Here is an 18,960-nt window from a genome sequence, read left to right as displayed (position 1 = left end):
GAGGGTGGAATTCTGATCAATATATATAGGGGTCAAAGGCCTAGCAGAAAAATAGGAGGAAGAACAGAAGAGAATAGAGAAGATGAGGACATGTTAAAAAAGGAAGCACATTTAGATCTACTTCTTTAAATTTCTGTGATGTGTCACTCCTACTTGTTCAGTTATGTCACCATTGCAACTCATCCTCCCCAGGGTCTGTGATCACTTACTTGTCAGCATAGCAAAGAATGTTATGCCTTATGAAATACACGTGTCATAAGTTGCCCTTTAACTCTGTGCTTTCGTATAATGTTTTGACGAATGCAAAGAAATTAAGGATTTCTGGTCACAGCACTTATCATATTGTCTAATTTGATAGACTCTCAGAGAGGCACTGCCACTTCTCAAGTAACTTCTGTCTCTCAGAACAGACAAGGTACTATACATAGTAATTACTAAATTTTCTACCTTATCAATACTTCTTCAATAATGGCACCAAATTTGGTGAGAATGGAGAGCCTTAAGAGGTAATTCTGTTCCATTTAAATCATGATAAATTAATTCAATTAATTAAAAAAAATGGTGACAAAGCACTTCATGTTCATAACTTGCAAAGAATGCTTTTTCTTATAATTACATAAAGTCTGCTTGACCTGTTGCAATGATTGATAGCTATCTCAATTATGTAACAGTTAGCCTTCTTTGTAGCTATTCATGTTCCTGTTTGTTGGCTGCAATTTTTATGAGTCTGTGTTGAAATGGTAATGGCACTTTTGTAAGAAAAAATGGTCTGCTCAACCTGATGCATCTATTTAAATAAAATATCAAGTTTCTTTTTTAGTGACAAGGGTCTGATGCATGTGTGATTTTACCACTCTGGGGCATTTTTTTTTTCCATGAGTGAGACAGAAAGATGAGACATATCACTTTCCTCCCATGCATACAGCACCTTCTGTTGGCACCAGGGTTTGAACCTGATAAACTATCTCTCTAAGTCTTCAGTTTCCTATCAGAATTAAGTAATAGCTATATATCTTGTCAACCATTAATTTGCCTCCTCATAGACATGAAGTTTTTATACTTAATACATCAATTTATCTAGGAATCAAATATTTTGGAACTTTTGTTAAGCATAAAACTCTTTTAGCTAGGTTATTTCTTATTTCACCAAAACAGTTATAAGAAGAAATCATTGCGTTTGGGGTTTAATCAGGCTTTTTTTTTTTTTTTGCCTCCAGGGTTATTGCTAGGGCTCAGTGCCTGCACTGCAAATCCACTACTCCTGAAGGCCATTTTTGTAATTGTTATTGTTATTATAGCTGTCGTTCTTGTTGGATAGGACAGAGAGTGGAGAGGAAGACAGAGAGGGGGGAGAGAAAGACACCTTCAGACTTGCTTTACCACCTGTGATGAAGCGATCACCCTGCAGGTGAAGAGCCGGGGACTCGAAACAGGATCCTTACACTGGTCCTTTCTGAGCCGTGTGCGCTTAATCCACTACACTACTGCCCGACCCCCCCCCATTCAGATTTTTAACCCCTATTTTAATGGATGTATTTTAATGAAAATAATCTGACACTCCTTTGACTCATGCAGTTTTTTATTCCTATTATGTTTATTACACATCCCAAATCCAATCCCCCAGACAGGTAGTGATTAGTTAATTAATAGTGCCTTGAGCATAAAATATGTGAATGAATGAATGAATGAATGAATGAATGAATATCGAGTAAGTAGATTTGAGGCTAAACAGATTTCCTGGCCAGGACATGGAACTTAATCATCTAGAAGCCACTGCAATATAATTTCTTTACTATAGAATTATTTTGATTAAAATACTTAAATTATCACTCCCTTGGTAGGTACATATCTGGTCAATACCTAGAGTTCCTTTTCTATTCTTCTGATAAATGAGTAGTTTTATGTTATATATGGCAAGGCTTGGCCTAGACAATAATATAGAGGTGAGTGAGCTGGATAATTCAAGCCAAGGCTACCAAATAGCAGAAGAAAAAACATGGAGATTTTCCTTTAATTATCCAAGCTATAAGCTGAATCCTGCACTTGGGGTTTCATTTGGAGACACCATCTGAAGCTCAAAAGTGCACTTGACTTTCTATATACAGTAATCAGCAAGAACTGGCCAGCCGTTAATCCTCTCTGTCCGAGTTAAAGTATAGTTCTAAAAGAGAGAAAAGTAGACTGATGCTTAAACATCCCAAACGGCATTTTCCACTGAGTATGCTACTGGGACTTCTCTCATCTGCATCGTAATGATGATTTGCACTTAGGCTCTTTTTCAATCAAGTAACTTTATGTTTTCATGGTATTACCTGGTGGTGGGTAATCAGGGATTGAGAGGCCAAAACTCCTGCAGGAAAAAAACAAAACAAAACAAAAAACCCGACATTTTCTTATTTGGCCAATTTAAAGTACAAGAGCATTTGTATTTTGAATCCTTGAAACGTTTTTCATAGTCTCTTTCTTTATAAGACCAGTATTAGTTAAGGTAAATCAGATAATATAGAAGAAAATCTCAATATATTAGTAGAATATATAATAAAAAGATATATAAAGTCTAAAATGGGGCTTCTTTGGGCAAGCTTTTCTCTTTTTTTTAAATTTTTTAATTTATTTTTATTTATTTATTCCCTTTTGTTGCCCTTGTTGTTTTTATTGTTGTAGTTATTATTGTTGTTGTCGTCGTTGTTGGATAGGACAGAGAGAAACGGAGAGAGGAGGGGAAGACAGAGAGGGGGAGAGAAAGATAGACACCTGCAGACCTGCTTCACCACCTGTGAAGCGACTCCCCTGCAGGTGGGGAGCCGGGGTTCGAACCGGGATCCTTATGCCAGTCCTTGTGCTTTGCGCCACCTGCGCTTAACCCGCTGCGCTACAGCCCGACTCCCGTTTTCCTCTTTTTTTTTAATATTTACTTATTTATTCCCTTATGTTGCCCTTGCTGTTTTATTGTTGTTGTTATTGATGTCATCATTGTTGAATAAGACAGAGAGAAATGGAGAGAGGAGGGTGAAGATAGAGATAGGGAGATTAAAGATAGACTCTTGCAGGCCTGCCTCACCGCCTGTGAAGCAACTCCCCTGCAGGTGGGGAGCAGGAGCTAGAACCGGGATCCTTAAGCTGGTCCTTGCGCTTCGCACCACATGTGCTTAATCAGCTTCACTACCACCCAACAACCAAGCTTTCCTCTTCTTTTTTTTTTTTATTTTTTATTTATAAAAAGGAAACATTGACAAAACCATAGGATAAGAGGGGTACAACTTCACACAATTCCCACCACCAGAACTCTGTATCCCATTCCCTTCCCTGATAACTTTCCTATTCTTTAACCCTCTGGGAGTATGGACCCAAGGTCATTGTGGGATGCAGAGGGTAGAAGGTCTTGATTCTGTAATTGCTTCCCCGCTGAACATGGGCCATACTCCCAGCCTGTCTCTCTCTTTCCCTAGTGGGGCAGGGTTCTGGGGAATCTGAGCTCCAGGACACATTGGTGGGGTTGTCTGTCCAGGGAAGTCTGGTTGGCATCATTCTAGCATCTGGAACCTGGTGGTTGACAAGAGAGTTAACATACAAAGCCAAACAAATTGTTGACCAATCATGGACCTAAGGGCTGGAATAGTGCAGATAAAGAGTTGGGGGGTCTTCCACTTTGTAGATAGCTAGTAGGCGTATTTTAGTTAAATTCCAAAGGGCCTGTGGCTATACTAGTTTTTTTTTTTTTCCATTTTCTTTTTGCCCCTGAGCCTGAAATCTGATGGTGGATCCAAGTTATTGTCTGTGAAGATGATGTCATGGCTGGAAAAAGGACCAGAAAGCTGAATCAGGGAAAAGAGTAGCTGCCTAATATGGGGAAGGGGTATAAATATTGTTGACTGTAAACTCCATTGATTTGATGTGATCTGGGGCTCATAATTAGTTTAGAAGCCTATGTGACCTCTGCATCCCTGTAGATCTGAGCTCACATTCTGTGGTCATGAGTGGGAACATTCCATGCTGCCCCAATATCGAACCATCTTCCTCAGGTGTAGCATAGAGTATGTTGTCCATCCACCCTTCAGAGGATGGAACATTCTCTACTGTTGTTGATCCAAGTTGAGGACAATGTCCTATGGGGGCTCACAAAGGGGTCTATTAGGTTGGGATCAGCAGATGCAATATCATTTGGTATGACTTGAGAGAAGCATGCAAGAAAGTGAGTCCCACCCCAGAGGTTCCAGGACTGGGGAAATATAGGCTCTATAGTGGAAGCGGGAAGTTCCTGTTGTCTTAGGGTTTAAGAAGATAACAGATAGTTATTGCTATAATCACACTGTTTGGCATTTGGGTTAACTTTGAAAAATACCTATGTTAGGATATTCTGTATCATATACACCATCATCATATTTTATGTCCGTTGTCATTATTTGTATATAGCTATACCACTGGTTGCTTCTGTTCTCCCTGGACTAAGCTTTTAAGAGAGTCAACATATGAAAGACTCAGCCTATGTATTAAAAAGACAGTCTGTGCTTTAAAAAGTTTGAGACATTCAATCAGTTTTCCCCTCTCATATTAGTTAGTGATTTATATGACTACAAATTAATAGGAATGTACACAAATACCATTCCCACCACCAAAAGACTGTGTCCCATCCTCTCCCCCCTCCACCCCCCACCCCATCCCCTGCCCCATGAAGCTGAGAATCCACCCTCACCCTCAACCCAGGGTTTTTACTTTGGTGCCCTACTACAAATTTAGTCAAATCCTGCTTTGAGTTTCCCTTTCTGTTATTCTTTCTCAACTTCTGTTTATGAGTGGGATCATCCCACACTCATCTTTATCTTTCTGACTTAGCTAACTTAACAGCTCTCCTCTTCTAAGAACACATAGTCTCCTTGTACTTTATGGCTCCTCTAGCTTCACATCTAACATCAAAAGTTGCCACCAAATGGGTATAGTACATAAAGTACAATGCACTGGAAGTTTTTATCAACAAAAGGATACATTGCACCCCACATCCGTTTGACTATGGGTCAGTCACATGACTTTACCTAACCACAAAGAAGCCTGGGAAATGAGGATGACTATTAAGAAGAAGGAATTGTGTTTGTTGAGTAGCTAGTCAGTCTTTGACATAGCACTTAACCTTAGCTCAGGACATTCTTTCCCTGAATTTTTGATGGACAGACAGTACAGAAAAGACTTGTGTGTTTTAGACAGTTGCCCAGTCTCTCTCTATTGACTTAATAAATAAACTCTTGACCTGGAATGGAATAAAAGTAACTAAGAACAAAAGAAAAACAAAGTCAAACTGTTGGAAGTCTTACCTATGTCCATGTCTATTTTTCACATTTTATGTGATGATAATGCCAGTGATGAGTGAAAAAGTGGTGGTGTGTCCCCCAGTATTTCAAATGGAATGTGACATGATGGGATGGAGAAAACTGTTACAGTCATTATGCAGCAGGTTATCTTTCTTTTTTACTTCAACTGGAAAATATGTACTGAACATCTACACTGTCAAAAGTCAAAAGGCCTGAAGATTAATTTATTTTCCTTTTATAAGGACTCTCAGGACTTCAGATCTCACTTTTGCATCATCTTCACAAAGCCTTATCGTCTCTGTCTCTGACAGGTAGTTAGGTCATTATAATTATTTTGCTGTTAATTTTTCCAATGCCATGTACCTTTTGGAAACATAAAATAGACACTGGGGATAACTCTTTCCAAAAGAAATCAAAATGACATGAAATTGGAACAGCTTTGAAAGACCACAACAAGAAAGAATGTATATTTTGGAAATAGAAACACACTCTCAGATATTCAGGACATTTTTTTTGGTAAGGGGAATATGATAAAATGAAAACTACAAGTTGCATCATTTAAAACATGCAGTTTTTTTATATGGACATTTAGGTTGATTATCTAAATTAGACTACTTTATTTCTAGTCATTCCTAACTCCCACTTACCCAAGGCTTCTTTGGGGACATTAACTAAAAGAAAGCTAAGGGACTTGAGTAAGGATTGAATCTCTGATGTTTTTCACATCAGAACCCAAGTTTGGATAAGGTAGCCAGTCATAAGAGAAGACTAAATTCCATCTCAGATAAAGAAATAAAGCAAGAAACTTCACACCAAAGTTGAGTTCATATGAAAATATGATCTTGCTCAGCATCGCCTTGTGCATTTCATCTACTTAGGAAAGCAATTAAGATCTCTGTGTTTCTGTCATTATGTCCATATGCGCAAATTCACTTCAGATAGTTCATTTTAAATCATAGCTGAGATTTTTTTTAGAGCCTTAAAATCTCATTAAGAGATGGAATTGAATAAAATGACAAGGTCTTTGTATTTCATTAACTTATAGGTAGTAATAACAACTATAATAATATATAGTCAATAGTGATAATAACGCATATATACTAATGGCCTTGTTTAAATACCTGCTGGAGAGAAAACTAAAGAGATAAAAAGTAAGACTTAAAATATAATCCACTTATACTGAAAAAATACAACCATATCTCAGTTTAAACTCATTTCCTATGAATTATTTCACTCATCCTGATCATTTGTAAAATTTTATCATGAGATTGGCAAGTGAGGTATTGACCCTGTCTCTAACCCAACATGGACTTGGAGAAAGTGGCACTAGCACCTTCCAGCTGTGACCTTGGACCTTTTCTCTGGTCCCTGGAGTAGGGCACACATATTTTTACACTTGAGTTTGATGGGTTTTAAAAACAGGAGTGACTAACTGGAAAGATTTAAAGCTTTTGGAGGGGGGTGACAACCAGGAGTGGTGGGGAAAGACTATCCTGGATGACAGCAATTAGTTCTCAAGTAGAATTTTCTCACTTTACTACTGTTTGTATTTGACATGAGATATATGCACAAATCTCTCTCAAAAGATATTGCTTTTCATCAGTGCAAGCTGTTTGGGCTACAAACTATACTTTATACATCCCTATCATCAAGTCTATCTTGCAGTTATTCTTGATGAAATATACTCTTCACCCAGAATTAAAGAAATGGTGAATTAAATAAAAAGGACTGTGATTTGGGGCAGTGTAACTATAATCATTTAATATAGCATCTGACATGGATCTTGTCATTTTTCTCAGCATCTGTTTCAGTGGAGAGTTCAGTGAATACAAAATTGACTTTCTATGATTTCTTTTTCTCCTCTAAATCCCAGCAAGGTATTGTTAGTTATGTTTCTCTGAAGTCCCTCAATGAATTAAAGAGGAGCCTACAGAGAATTCCACATGAAACACAGTTCCAAGTACCCTGACATTGAAAATCCTTGGCATAGTAGAGGCAGGAATGAAATGCTTCCCAAATATATTTGCCACTTGGTTACCAGCTGGCGATGCAAGAAAAGGCAGAGAAAGACAGAGGGCACGGGGAACTGCATTTTCTAAATGGTTTCAGGCCACTAGCATTTCAGCAATAGCTAATACAAAACAGATGGTGGTGCTACGCTCCACTGGCTTTCAACTGAGCGGCTGCCTCAGTCCATGATTAATCACCTGTGCTGGGGGGTGAACAGGGAAAAAAAAGTCCTACCTGGTCTTTTTGTGTGTTTAAGGTTGGGGATAGCAAATGAAGTGACCAGCATTGCTCTCTGCCATGTTGCTGCTTATTTACAACTTGGATTTATGCAATAAACACAGATTTACCCAAGAAAGTAAATTCCAGCTAGACATTTGCCTGGTAGTGCAAAATTGACTTGAACAATGTTCTACAAACTCTGTCCTTTCATTTGCTTCATCTTAAGAGTTAGCCAAGGGTAGAATTTTTATGGTAGTTCAGTAAATTCTACACTCACTTTGAGGCCTTACAAGAATCTCCCTAATAAGAGTGTAAAGAGAATCTGTTTGTCTTTTAGATGGCACAGGGGTAAGAAGATAGTGTGGTCATTTTCTTCCACCTGTCTTACATATAAGATATCCCTTTACACTATAAGATTGTTCTCTTTGCTTTTATTTACTCTGTGTGGATGTACTCTGAAATGGGGGAGTTGTGAGTCAACCCACATGGAATTCCATGTTGGTTCTCTACAAATGGGAAACATGATCCCAATTGTAACATCTTTGAGGATGAAGGGCAGCTTTTAATCACACGTTAAGCTCCATTTTTTTTCCCATCACAAGTTTATCTTCAGCTTAGCAGCACAAATTCCACATGTAATGACCATCATACCCTGGTCCCGCTCTTGTCCTGGAGAAGTTTGTAGAGAGAAAACTAGTTATTCCCCCATCCACAGGTAGGGAGGATTAGACAGGTAGTTGTGTACCTAGAGAAGCCCAACATTTGCTCTGGCTAGAAAGAATGGATTTATTTTCCATTTCTGCATAACAAATCACCACATTTTTTAAATTTTTATTTCAAAATGGAAATATTGACAAGACTATATAGGATAATAGGGGTACATTTCCACACAGTTCCCACCATCAGAACACTGTATCCAGTCCCCTCCATACATAGATAGCTTCCCTATTCTTTAACCCCCTGGGAGTATGGACCCAGGATTATTATGAAGTACAGAAGGTAGAAGAAGGTCTGGCTTCTGTAATTGCTTCCCCACTGAACATGGATGCTGGCAGGTCAATCCATACTCCCAGCTTGTCTCTTTGTTTCCTTAGTGGGGCAGGACTCTGGGAAAGCAGGGCTCCAGGACACATGGTGGGGTTGTCTGCCCAGGGAAGTCAGGTTAGCATCATGGTATCATCTGGAACCTGGTGGCTGAAAAAGAGTTAAGATATAAATCAGAACACTGTTGACTAATAATAAACCTAAAGTCAAGGATATTGCAGATGAAGATTTGGAGTCTTTGTTTTGAAAACAATACACACTTATTATCTTACACTTTTCTTGGGCTGAGAGTCTGGGTACAGTTCATTCTCTGTTCAGGTTATTACCAGACTGGAATCAAGGTGTCAGCAGCTGCCTGCTTTTATGAAACTCAAGCTTCCTTTCTGGCCATCAACCAGGACCCCCTTTTCTGTTCCTGGAGACTGCTTGAATTCCTTACCAAACAGCTCAGTTCATTTTAAAGCCAATTAGATCCACTTCCCCCTATCCCATATCTTTGAATCTCTTTCTCCAGGAAAACCCTAATTCCTTCTAAAGGCTCACCTGAGTAGGGTGTGTGTGTGTGTGTGTGTGTGTGTGTGTGTTTCTAGTAGGGTTAATGCTAGAGCTGGGTGCCTGCACTAGGAGTCCACTACCCCCAACAGCCCCCTCCCCATTTTTTCTTTTTTCCTTCTATTTTATTTGATACAACAGAAAGAAATTGAGAGTTTAATAGAAGGAGAAAAACACCTGCAGACCAGTTTCACAGCTGTGAAACATACCCATGCAGGTGGGGAATGGGGGCTCCAACCTAGATCCCTGTGTATGGTAATGTGTTTGCTCGACTGAGTGCACCACTGCCCAGTCCCCCTGACTAGGTTTTAGGTAAAGTTAATGTCCTTAAATTTTTTTTACCCTTGTAAAATAGGACGAGTATGATACCAATAGTAAGATACCATTTGGTTATCTAGTGATTGCGTACTTCAATTTAAACATGGAGAGGAAAAAAAAATCAGGTGAACATTTAATTCTGGCAGATAAGTTATTGGAGGACATATACTGGGCACCAAAAAAACCAAGAAGGTCCAGGAAGAACCAGACTGCCTGTCTACAGGCACCACGAGTTATTTGTATTGGTTGCTGGGACCTAATCTTCGAGGGCAAATCTAAGTGACTCATATAGTTGTTGTTCAAATAAATGATTATCAATATTTTTGAAGCATAAAATACTTCCAAATAAAATGTACAGAGAAATTAATTTTATAAAATTCTTGTTAATTTACTCCATTTCAATCAGACTAACTGCATACCAAGTACTCATCTAAGGGTTTTTTTCTTTTTTCTTAGTATGAGAGGGACATTGTTACTATTATCACTTTCATTATTGCCATAGTCTAAATGAAAACTATGAGTTACAGAAATATAAAGCCCCTTGCCCAAGATGGTAAAACTGATTTTGTATCCAATAAATTGGATTTAACAGTCCTTGAGCACTTGACCTTGATGCTCTTATTACAGTAAAGGTAGAAGGGGACTTCTCTGCTCTCCTATATTTTGAGTTTCTCCCTCAGTTTTACCGCACAATACACCCTTCCCTGGAAACACTTAGAAAATTGGAGATCTGGGGTGTGTGTTGGTGGGGGAGGGGGAGAATGGTGCACCTAATTGATTGTACACATTATAATGTGCAAGGACCTGGTTCAAGGCCCCAGCCCCCAACTGCATGGGGGAAGTTTCACCAGTGGTGAAGCAAGGATACAGGTATTTCTTTCTTTCCCACCCTTTCCCCAGTTCCCCTCTCAATTTCTGTCTGTCCTATCAAGCAAAGAAAAGAGAGAAAAAAGAGGGGATGGTTGGGAGTGGGAGATTCATCATGCAGACACCAAGCCCCAGCAATAACATTGATGGAAAAATTAATTAATTAGTTAATTAATTAATTAAAATGAAATCAGATATTTGAATCACATAGGCAGTTCCTGAGACTGTACACATGTGTCACTTCTTAAAACCTTTTCAAGGGACCCCTATCAATCCAGGGCCTGTCCTTTGCTGTCTCATTACCTTCTTGCCACACATCAGGACAGTTGCTGACACATCTCCTTCACCTACTTCAGATGTTTGCTGAGAGCCAGGAGACAGGAAGTGGCAATACACCAGACTTGCATGCCTAAGGTTCCAGAGGTACCAGGTTCAATCCCCAACACCACCATATGCCTAAAATGAACAAGGCTTTAGTATCTTTCTCCGTTTTAAAAGGAAAAAACAACATAAGTATAAAATAAAATGTTTTAATGACAGATATTTATGATCATTCTGGCTTCCTAACTTGCCTTGTCACCCCGTTTTTCTCTCACTCTAATCCATGCACTGCACTATAGACTTCCTTTCCCTAACCCCCTCAAAAACATGTCACTTCCTGATCATGATGCTGCCATGGCTCCCTTTCACCCACCAAAAACATCTAGCTCTTGGGAGTATATTGGTAGCTTTTAGTAATCTGACTCCACTGATCCTGTTCGTGGTGATAATCTAAACTTTCCAGGCAAGTGAGCTACCCATCCTCTGGGAACCTCCTACCTCCAAAATTATATGCACAGGATATTAACTTACCACCTCTCCAAACTTCTAGAACATTTTTTTCCTTTGGGGCATTTGATTTCTTACCTTCCATTATGATTAAATGATTTTTTTTTCTGGTATAAGAGTCCCCTAAAAAAAAAACTGATACACTAATCTTTTATCCTCCACAGAGCACAAGCCACCTACCCATACACAATGGATATGCAGAAATTAGACATCTTACCCAAAGCTCTGAGAAACAAGTAGGGCAGCTATTGTTTTCATTTTCATTTAACAGATTGGTAAAGTGAGGCTCTGAGATGATTAATAACTTGTTCATCTTCATAGTGGGAAGAAAAGGGCAGATGGAATGTCATACACAGATCTGTGGACTGAGCACAAAAGAAAACTTTGAGATTTAGTTACTCTCTAGTATCTTCTGTTAAGTTCAGCCTTATAATCTTCATAGATACAACCACCACAACAGCATTATGACTCAGAGCAATGGTTCACAATTGCTAGTGCACACCACAGGTTAGCTGGGGAAGTTTTTCTTTTAAGGTCAATGGAAGTTATTATTTATTTATTCACTTTTTTATTTGTTTGTTTATAGAAGAACCTCTACAAGAAATTGCTATGCCTATTCTAGAGGAAAAATATTTCCAGAAGATTCTGATGTGTTCCCTTCTTTAAGAATCTCTAGTTTTACAGGATTCCCCAAAGGCCCTTAACCTCTCTTAAACTATAGACTTAATATGTACAGTTTAATAAGTTGTGACAATGTCCTATTCAGGTGCAAAATAATATTGAATCTTCTCATTCACTCAAAGTAATCATAAAGCACAACTATGCAAAAAGCCTGATAACTATCCATACCTATCTCATGGCTCTTATTCTTAATTGCATATTATTTGATATTCAATCTGTCTATTGTGAAATCATGTCATTCATGATAGCCTCAAAACTCTTTCATCTTCTACTCTACCTTAGTGACTGGCCCAATTCCTGAGCAAAGTGAATACTTTTTCTTTGTAAAATGTAAGAATCTATGAATCATGGAATTCATACCTCATCAAGAATGAGTTGACCAGCTGATTTCTAAAACTGCAGACTTTGACAGACCTGTAGGTACAGTCATTCTCCAGGTCAGCTGAATAGCACATTAATGTTCTCTCAGCCTCAGCTTTCTCATCTGCAAAGGGGGCCCAGAAACACAGCACCCAGTTCATAGCACATATAGGTGAGATGCATGTTCTCACCACTCACAGTGAATTTGAGCAATGAATAGGGAGGTAGAGGTAGGGCATCTTTCCAGAATCCTTGAAGTCGTGCTATGCTGATAGACATCTACCCTTGATGTCCAGTTGGCCTGCTTCTGCATGCCTTCCACAGGGTCACAACTGAGCAGCCTACAGCGTCCTTGGAACATGTGTATGTGACTATAAAACATACCGTAACTTTGGAATCTGGACATCAAAAGGAGAGCTTTGGTGCCTGATAAAAATGTGCACTCCTCTCAGCAAACCACTCTAAACACTGTTTTCTCCATCCCACTGGGAAGCTTGTCACTGTTAATGTGATTCTTATGATTCTTGCCACTTTGTAGCCTCTTGATCTTTACTGAGATCTCTCTGCCCCTGAGTGTGTTGGAAACAAAATGTCCTGTCTGGTGTCCAGAGCTTAAAATAACAGACCCTGGCTTCCTACTGCCACACTGAAATTTTACTCCAAGGTCTCTCCCCATCACCCTCCCCAAACCCCTCCCCATGCCAGGGAGAGAAGCCAAGGATGACCAAGAGACAAAAAAGGGAAAAGAGGCAGGAAGACTAGACATTCTTAGGCCACTGTAGGCATTTATTAGTATCAATTTGATTTTATCTGGGAAAATTATTTCAGAAAGATCAATTTCTTAAACTGTGAACAATGTTTTACAGCACAATTCTTCCCATCACTAAATAAAAGGGCTACATTTTCCAAGCAGTTCTGCCTAGGAGTATGTTTGAGCTTGTATTCTGGCAGTAGTGGTATGCTAAATAATTTAACAGAGAGCAGTGTGCATTTCTGTGGATGTATTTTTATGTCTGAGAAATAATAAGATAAGTCACCTTATGGCATCTAGGCATATTCATGTTTCCTCTGTTAGAAAATGAGCTTGAAAAGTCTACAGAAAATAGAGAGTGGCACTGCTGTTGGCTCACAAGCTCGTCAAATCTGCCTCTTTCACTTAGTCATACAGAGGAAATGCCTTCCTTTGTATGCCCATGTTTCGACAAAGAAGATATTTTCCTTCTTTAGCTTCTGACAAGTCATTCTGGGAGACTCCGCTGTCCACAATTTCTTCTGGTCTTCTGAAGACAGAGTTGTACCAAACATATTTTTGGAAACACCACAGATGATTGTTTTTATTAGGGGACTGTGGAGCTTTGTAGTGGGATGCTTTGCGTTTTATTTGTTTTCCTTCCCTTGCCCCAGCTGTTTTTGTTTTAACAGCATTGGAGAGAAGGTTAAAGTATTTGTGGCCTCTGTTAACCTTGCCCATCTCTCAAGCCGACAGAGCTAGAAATCTGAATGAATAGAACAGCAACCTACAGATCATCTGCCCCATGGGTTCATCCATGATTTAATCTACCCTCATGAGAGGGATGAAGTTGGCAGTACAGGTGATTTCAATTTAAGTCAACACTTTAAAGAAGATTACTGTCAGGAGAGCAGGTCCTATCCCCTCTCACAGATACACACACACACACACACACACACACACACACACACACACACACACACACACACACACACCATAATACTGATGCACTCAAGTACTCAGTAATTTCGGGAATGTAATCATACAAAAAAAAAAGGTCATATCAGATGCACAGCTTTATTTTTCATGCACAAGAATGATGACTTAGGGCATAATCAGACAGCTAAACCAATCATGCATGTATTGAAGGAATGGACCAGTAAAGGTGGTCATTTCAAAGACATCTGAGTTTCCTTAGGTGCACCTTAAGAGTACAACTGGTGCCTGTCACCCCCCAGGGTGACTCCCACCCCATTCAGAGATCCCTATTTTATTAGTCTGGAGTATAGTTTGGGCAATGAATTTTGACAAGTTCTCCATATGATTCCAAGGTACCATACAGGCTGTTGAAAACCACAATCCTATGAAGAAAGTTATCAAATTAATTTTCCAAGTTCCTAATACATGCGGGGCACAATAATAAGAACTTCTCTACTTGGGGTTTTATATATCTCCCAATTTTCCTGTGAAATAGGCTTATCTCTATTTTACAGGCAAAGCTGACAGTTTAAGGCCTTAAAGTGAGAGCCTTTAAGGTGCATTTTTATTTCTAGTTCATTTAACTCCAGGTGCTATTTATTTTCCACTCAATAGTTTTTCTTTGGAACAAAATAAACCCCAATATAAACTATTTAGAACTGTACATAAGAGACCAACTCATTCACTTATTTACCAAGGTGGAAACCTTCCTTGCTTTTATGTAATGAGTGGGACAAGGATCAGAAATTATTCAATTAGGGTCTTTAAATGTTGAAAAATAATGTGGCTATAATACCTAATTTGCATGTGATTCCAGCATGACTTTCCCAGAAAAAAAAAAAAAGGAAAAGTGCTAAAAATTCCTTCTACTTTTATAAAACACTATTCTAGAAGGAATATTAAAGTACAACATAATTAATAAAATCACCCACATCCTGTCTAGATGAGTAGCATTTTATACATACAAATTCCTCTCTGCCCTCGGGCCATCCAAGAGTAGGAGAATGTTTCCAATTTTAAAGAGTGAGCAATAAAATAATTGAAAGGAGCTGTATCTTGGCCAACTCAAAAGACCTCAGCAACATTTACAGAGACCTGTATGAGGAAACATGGTGACTACAATGTGTGTCATTATGGCTTTGTCAGCCATGCTATGTTTGATGGACCAAAGATAGAAAAGTTAGGGCAAGAAAAAACATCCAGTTCCTAAAAGCCAGCTACCACTGAGATTGATGTTCCAATCTGTTTGGTCAACTCTTCAAAGATCTAGAAGTAGTAAAGTGATGATATTAGCTTGTGATCCAGTTACTTGGGTTAATCACGGTATAGGGGATAGATGGGGTCAATTAAGTAGCTGGACAGCCTAATGATAGATGAGTCATAGGCAACTGAAAAGATAATACCATTGGGAAAAGCAATTTAAGTCATCCATGTGCTTCCAGGCCAGGAAATCCTTCTAGTCATTGAGGGAGATCATTTAGGAATCATCAGATCCTGTCTGATGAAGTCATCTATTCATTATACAACTAGTGATGAACAAAATTGCTGAACACTCAAGGGGACAAACCATGTAGAGTACATTCTGGTGTCTGGAATATATGTGTGTGCCTTCATTCAATCATCTTTAAAACACCACCACCCCTTTCATTTCTTTCAACTATTCAGTCTCCCCCCCCAAGTCCTATGTTCTCATCTATTCTTATGTTTGCATATACATACATATCCTTATTTTCTTTTTCTAATTTTTTTGTCTTTATTTATTTAAAGGATAGAGACAACCAGAAATCGAAAGGGAAGGGAGTGATAGAGAAGGAGAGAGACAGAGAGACATCTGCAGCACTGCTTTACCGCTCGCAAAGCTTTCCCTCTGCAGGTGGGGACTGAGGGCTTGAACATTGTCCTTGCACTTTGTAACATGTGTGCTCAACCAGGTGTGCCACTACCTGGCCCCACATATCCTTATTTTCTTGTACACATGCAAACACAGTTTTAATGTGTAAATATGTTTGAAAGTAAATAAAACTATTTTCCTCCCTAATTTCAATTTTTATCCCTCAAATCTTTTTTTTTAAGTTAGGCAGAAAAACAAAGGCATATATGAATTAAAGAAACTAATAATTGTAACTACTTGTCCCTTTAAAAACCAAAGTTCCAACCAAAGGCCCTGAAGTAAAAGTTATCAGTGATAGTCATATTGATAAAGTCTGAAAACATGATTTTACCTTCTGATTGGTCCCTTTTGGGTTCATCCTCTAGGCTGTAGGGTAGCATTGGGGTGGGGTGGGGTGGGGTGGGGTGGGGAGAATGCCTAATAAGAAGGAATTAAATCAGTTATTTATTAGGAAACTGCAGTTTCTAGAATTTATGTTAGGTGTTTCAAAATAATTAACTAATGGAGAAATAGCTGCAAGAAGTCACACACATGACACACACACCATGCTGATCTATTAAATTGTCCCTCATTGAAATGTTTAATCAAAAAATACTTCATCCAACCTGAGTTTGACAATTCAGTTTTCTTAATTAAAACACAGAAAAGTACAGATCAGACCAAATTGTTCATTTAGAAGTGGCAGTGGAATTATAGAAGTGGCAGTGGAATTATAGAAGGAAAGGAAGATGAGAACTTACTTTCCCCAGAGAGGAAAAAAAAAAAAAGACAATGTTGACTATAAACAGTAAAGCAAACTAAAAATATCTATATCAAGATTATTGATATTTCAGCTCAGAAGTTTATCTTTTGTTGGAAGTTTAAGTCTCAGTGGGACACAACACATGAATAACAAAAGAACTAGTGAATAGAATGAGTACTACTCCAGTTCCAACTCAGATCAGGTTTACAGGCTGTCTAAAACAAGACAGTGTTAGCTCAGTAAGGAATATTGAATAGGATTGGATGTTTGCATCCCCTAGAAACTAATACTTGTAACTACTTGTTCCTTTAATCAGTATAATATTTGCATTTGGTACAAGGGTGTTATTCAACAGGTATGTGCTACTACAACTCAACTTTCCTCTGATTGGTCTGTTTTCCATTCAGACTTATCAGTGTTCTTATTCTACCCAGTTATTTAGTGATTTAATATTTTCAACATTACTCCTAGTTGTCTCTTACTCTGCCCACATGGACAATGGTTATCCATCACTACCCTCTCGATTTTTTTTTTTTTTTTTTTTTTTTAGGTAGGTGAATCCAGGCTGTGCCTCAAGAAAGTGTTGAGCAGTGGACAACTTTTCTCAAGGGACCATTTTATGTTTAGGCAGAGTTAACCCCGCCTTTACTCTTTGTTACATGGGTAGCACCTAGCCTAAGCCTAGCCAGTAAGAATATTCCATTCCTCTGATTATCGGTTTCATAGAAGAACACAACCACATCTATCATAGACTTGCAGATTTATGGAGTTCTCAAGAAGCTAACACTGAGGTCAGGTACATATTTGTTACCAAATGGAGGAAGCCTGGTTGAGAATGTTGTTAACTCAGAAGGAAGCTTAGGCACAAGACAGAAAGAGTCTTGATACCATTTGAACCCTTAAGTCCCATTTATACCTAAATGAGTCCTCCATTACTTGGATTTTCCCTGTTGTGTGAACCACTACACTAATTTTTTTTTCTTGCTTTAGTAACTTTGAGTTAAATTTTTACAACTTACAATCAATATATCTTGAGTAATAATAGTAATCTAATAGTAAACTAAATGAATAAGGTAACTTCTTTTTTATTTTTTATTTATTTATAAAAAGGAAACACTGACAAAACCATAGGATAAGAGGGGTACAACTCCACACAATTCCCACCACCAGAACTCTGTATCCCATGCCATCCCCTGATAGCTTTAATCCTCTGCGAGTAAGGACACAAGGCCATTGTGGGATGCAGAGGGTAGAAGGTCTGGATTCTGTAATTGCTTCCCTGCTGAACATGGGTGTTGACAGGTTGATCCATACTCCCAGCCACTTAAACACTTCATAGTTTCCCTAGTGGGGCAGGGTTCTGGGGAATCTGAGCTCCAGGACATATTGGTGGGGTTGTCTGTCCAGGGAAGTCTGGATGGCATCATGCTAGCATCTGGAACCTGGTGGCTGAAAAGAGAGTTAACGTATAAAGCCAAACAAGTTGCTGGCTAATCATGAGCCTAAAGGCTGGAATAGGGCAGATGAAGAATGGGGGGGGGGGGTCCTCTGTTTTGTAGATAGCTAATAGGCATATTTAGCTATATTCTAAAGGGCCTGTGGCTATACTAGTTTTTTTTTTCCCTGAACCTGAAATATGATATGCAGATGGATCCAAGTTATTGTCTGTGGAGATGATGTCATGGCTGGAAAAAGGACCAGAAAGCTGGATCAGGGAAGAGAGTAGCTCCCTAATATGGGAAAGGTGTATAAATATTGTTGACTGTAAGTTCCATTGATTTGATGTGATCTGGGGCCCATATTCAGCTTAGGAGCCTATGTGACCTCTGCATCTCTGTAGATCTGAGCTCACATTCTGTGGTAATGAGTAGGAACATTCCAAGCTGCCCCAATATCAGGACCCATCTTCCTCAGGTGTAGCATAGAGTATGTTGTCCATCCTTCCTTCGGGGGATGTAACATTCTCTACTGTTATTGATCCAAGTTGAGGGCAAGGTCCTATGGGGGCCCACAAAGGGGTCTATTTTTTTTGTTCCTGATAGAGATGACTGGTAACAATGGAGATAGGAATTTATTCATGTCTAGGCCCATCATGTCAGGGAATCTCAGGACTCCCCAACTAGGGCCCCAACTGATGGAGTGGCCTGATAGTGACTAAAGAGTCATCATTAAAGTATGCCAAACAAATGAGGTGACTTCTAAAGAAATGACAATAATTCTTCTTCTAGCGTTTGCCCTTCTTCCGTAATAATTATAACTCACAAATGTATATGTGCCAAAGAATGTAGATTTAGTTGACTTGAACAGCAACTGATGGGAAAGAAAATGAATGCCTTATTTTTTTTTTTTTTACCTGTTTTTTACCTGTTACTCAACCCAATTCCTAAGGAAGATGTTTCCTCATCTTTGCCATAATATACTCAGGAAGGATATTATG

The 18,960-nt window shown here is 38.8% G+C and overlaps 1 protein-coding gene across 1 annotated transcript in view; it reads left to right on the top strand.

The window, feature by feature from the left end:
- SPTLC3 (serine palmitoyltransferase long chain base subunit 3) overlaps positions 1-18,960 on the top strand; it is a 158,085-nt gene that overhangs the window by 123,168 nt on the left and 15,957 nt on the right. The window lies entirely within an intron of this gene.

The sequence above is a fragment of the Erinaceus europaeus genome, chromosome 1 (assembly GCF_950295315.1).
Source record: "Erinaceus europaeus chromosome 1, mEriEur2.1, whole genome shotgun sequence".
NCBI classification, from domain to species: Eukaryota; Metazoa; Chordata; class Mammalia; order Eulipotyphla; family Erinaceidae; genus Erinaceus; species Erinaceus europaeus.
Note: the sequence above shows the minus strand (reverse complement) of the source record. Positions and strands in the feature narration are given on the sequence as shown.